We start from the raw sequence: 4,680 nt of genomic DNA on the forward strand, positions 1-4,680 counted from the left end.
TTCAAATACCAGTGGCATAGCTTCCAGTATCACAACACAAAAACCAACACTGACAGACAAATGGTGAAAATAAAAGCATAGACCTTAAATATTACAATACATTTTTTTGAACACAATTAAATGCATAACACTTGTCCAAACAAGAATTTTCCTGATTCTCTTTTACTTCTTAAACATTTTCCCTTAAGTTAACTCTGATTCATGGTGGCCCCGTGGTCTGTCAAAATTAAAAAAAAATAAAAAGTGTTTTCTTCCTTTTCTTTTTGATTTAGCACACGGAAATTTATTTTCACACAGTTTAGGAGGCTAGTAGTCCAAATTCAGAGTTCTGGCTCTAGGAGAAATTTGTCAGGTTTGGGATAAGGTCCATGTCTCCTTTCAGCATCTCAAGTCCAGCATTCCTTTAGAGATACAAGCATCTTGGCATCATTCTTATCCTGGATCTAGGAGTGAACCCCAGGTCTAAAGGACACTCTTCACTCTTGGCTCTTCTTTCTTGGTAGCAATAGTTCCTCCTCTTTAGGGTTTTCAATGGCTGATTTTTTTTGGAAGTAGATCGCCAGGCCTTTTTTTGGGGGGGTGGGGGGCACTTCCAAGTGAACTCTAACCTCCAACAATTGTTATCTGAGCATAAACCATTTGTAAGTCCCAACATCTTACCAAGAAACTAACCCATTGCCATTGCATAGACTCTAACTCATGGCTTTTCCAAGTCTTTTAATCTTTATGGAATGGGTTTGAACTGCTATTCTTGCAGGTAGAAGTCCAGTATCTATCATATAGATCCAACTGGGCTTCTTCTTTTACCTTTACTTCTTACCTTTCAACATTTTGTTGTTGTTAAGTACCATCCAGTCAGTTTGACTATACCAGCCCTGTATATGGTTTCCAAAGCAGTAAATCTTTGTGGGAGCAGAAAGCCTTATCTTTCTCCCCTGGAGCAACTGGTGGGTTCGAACCACCAACCCTGCAGTTCCCAGTCCAGTGTTTATTATACAGAGCTACCTTGCTACTTCTCATTGAATATAAGAATGGTATTTATAATAGCGAGTGTGGGCAAAAGAAGATGAGTAAGACAGAATGACCAACAACTTCTCTTATCGTCCCTTGTTCCCCCACTTACAAATGGCTAGCCTACAGTCAGGTTGTGGCTAGAGAGAGAAGATAGAAAGTAAAATCATGGTCAGAGTTTTGATTCTGGGGTAGCAGCCAATCTAATTTCTAACACAAAATAATCTGTGACAAGTACTTACTAGAATATTCAACTACCTAAATCTTACAGAATAATCATGCTGTCTTTATATGTTTTTATTTGGTATGAGAGGGGAAATACTTTCAATAGAAAAGAAAAATTAAAGTAGGAGACAAAAATTAGGTTTTGTCTTTATCTCACCCCCTGAGTTGTACTTATTAAATAGTAAACATTATCCTAAAATTATATCATTTTTCCAGATACACAAGTTGTTTGTTGTTTGATGAGAAGCAACTTGTTAAAAATGGGTTATGTACTCCATTTTGTTATGTAATCAAAATAATCACCACAGGGCATAGCTTAATAATATGCTTTAAAGTTAAATACAAATTCTAAACTGAAAGAGAAAGTAATTAAATAAAAATTTCACAAAATCCTTCAACATTATCTGGAATGTTATTAAGGTATCTTTCAAAAATAATACTATTTATAGTTGTGTCTAGAAGCCCTGCTGGTATAATGGACAGCAAAAAGACCTTTTTTCAAACTCATCAGCCAGTTCCTGGGAGAAAAAGACCTAGTAAGCAGCTTTTGTAAAGATCATAGCCTTGGAAATGCTATGGAGCAGTGCTACCCTGTCCAAAATGATTGCTGTGAGTTGCATCTTACTTGAAACTGCACATAACAACTACATATTTATGGCTAGTAGGTCAAACAAGTATCCAATAGTATGCCAATAATTTATATACAATTATTAGCATATACATAAAAATTTTCATAAGAGTTGGTTTATTTGGTAGAAACATAGGAATATACTTTAGACAAACAAATGCAAGTTGTGAATGTTTAACCAGAAAGCCATTTTAGAAAAAGGCTTTCAAGATTTCTCTGAATATTTAACATAGACATTAAAAAGGTGACATCAAGGGAACACCAAGATGGCAGACTGGGTAGAAGTGCAATGAGGAGCTCCATCAGCAACAACATAGAATACCAGACCAAGCAGTCTCAGGGAATGGTCCTAGAACTCTGAGCCACATATAAAAGAATATTTTAAAAGTTGGAAAGCTTACAGCCAGTGAAATGTATAGCAGAAACAAGAAATCCTGTGCTTTCTAATCCAAGGCACTCAGCTGCTCCCTGAGCAGCCATCTTGGGGAAGAATCAGAGCAGCCACAGATGCCTGACAGAACCATGGAGATAAAGGTGTGGACATTCTTTTTTTTCATATCTGTTTATTGTCCTCTCGCTGTCTGCACACCTCCACTCTGGTGAATAGAGGTGGTGCCTGAGTGAGTGGACACCCCACCCCAACTCTTGGAGGGTTCTACTATGCATGCACACAGATCTCAAAATTTAAAAGGACAATTTCCACTTAAAACCAAACAGCAGTGAAAAATGGCCACAGCTGGCCCTGCACTATTTGTCACTAGGAAAAAGGCCTGAACAGGGGTTGTGGAGCAGGACAGGCAGACTAAAAAGGCAACAGGTCAAAAATAAAATTCTAAGTTATTTCATAATGACCAATAGTGGCATTTTGAAATTCCTCAGTGAGAAGAGTAAAAATGGGAATCCCATCTCATGATCACATCTACTTGGAGGCAATCAGAAAGTATAAAAAATACCAAAACACACACTCATCTAAATATTAAGGCCATAGCTAACCACTGAATAAGCCCAAAAAGCAGAAATAAATGACCATATCACCACATATCCAGAAACGAGATAAAATGACTGAGACAAATGAGTTGGAAGTAGACCTACACTCCATACTGGAAGGAGGGAAAGCTTTTGAAATGCCTGAGAAGGAATTCAGAAAAATTATTATAAAATGTATCAAAACACTTTATAATGGAGTTGAGAAAAATAAGGAAGAAGTCAGGAAAGTACTACAGGAACAATCAAATAAGATAGACACATCATTGGAAACAATTCAAAATCTACAGAAAGAGATCTAAATGATTAATAATAGAATACAGAAAAGGGCAATACTCTGAAAGGTAAAAGAAGTAGAATTGAAGAGATGGAAGCCAGAACTAGTGAGCTGTAAGATAAATCTCTCAATACTACTAAGATAGAAGAACAAGCAGAAAAAAGGGATTAAAAAACCTGAGGAAGGTCTAAGATTCATGTTGGGCAACATGAAGAGGAATAACTTAAGAATTATCGGCATTCCAGAACAGGAAGAATCACACAAGCCCACAGAAGAGATAGTTGAAGAACTGCTGGAAGAAAATTTCCCTAACATCCTAAAAAGCAACAAGATAAGCATTCAAGAAGCTCAACGAACCACAGGAAGGATAGACCCTAAAAGAAAATCACTAAGACATATCATCATCAAGCTCTCCAAAATCAAAGGTAAGGACAGAATCCTGAAAACAGCTAGGGAAAAGTGTAACATACAAAGGCAAGCAAATCAGATTAAGCTCGGATTTCACAACAGAAACCATGCAGGCAAAAATGGAATGGGGAGACATATATAAAAACCTGAAAGGAAAAAAACTGCAGACCAAGAATCCTCTACCCAGCAAAGCTGTCATTCAAATACGATGGGGAGATTAAAACATTCCAGGATAAACAGAGGCTAAGGGATCTTGCCAAAGACAACCCTTTGATGAAAAAACATCCTAAAGGGAGTTCTGTGGACAGAGAACCAACAAGAAAAGACAACAACTAGAGATTGACGTACATGGCAGCATCACCCTGAGCTCAATTGACAAATGGAAGAGTCAAGAACAGAATAAAACTATAAGAACAAATTCAGAGGATCTGGGACTTCAGTCTATGATCAAAACAATTACAACGTGAAAGAAGGTAAACACAGAGGAACAGAGATCTAAATGGTGGGAAGGTCAGGATGACTGCAAGATAAATTAGACTGTCTTAAATAGAGGGAAAAGTTAATGGAATATACAACCTTTGGTATGGATTACATCTCAATGTAAAGAAAACAAAAATCCTCATCCTTGGACCAATAAACAACATTCTTATCAACAGAGAAAAGACTGAAGTTGTCAAGGACGTCATTCTTGAGTTAACTATAAACACTCATGGAAGCAGCAGTCAAGAAATCAAACGACGTATTGCACTAGGCAAATCTGTTGAAAAAGTGTTGAAGAGCAAGATGACAGCTTGAGGACTGAGGTGCACAAGATCTTTTTAAAGTGTTAAAGAGCAAAGATGTCAGCTTGAGGATTGAGGTGCACCTGACCCAAGCCATGGTATTTTCAATAACCTCATTTGCGTGCAAAAGCTGGGCAGTGAATAAGGAAGATCATAGAAGAATTGATGCTTTTGAGTTATTGTGTTGGAGGATATTATTGAAAGTGCCATGGGCTTCCAAAAGAACCAATAGATCCATTTTGGAAGAAGTGCAGCCAGAGTGCTTCTTAGAGGCCAAGATGACCAAACTTTGTGTCTCATACTTTGGACATATTGTCAGAAGGGACCAGTCGCTTGAGAAGGATTTCATGTTTGGTAAGGTCAGA

Source organism: Chrysochloris asiatica, unplaced genomic scaffold, assembly GCF_000296735.1.
Source record: "Chrysochloris asiatica unplaced genomic scaffold, ChrAsi1.0 scaffold00298, whole genome shotgun sequence".
Lineage (NCBI taxonomy): Eukaryota > Metazoa > Chordata > Mammalia > Afrosoricida > Chrysochloridae > Chrysochloris > Chrysochloris asiatica.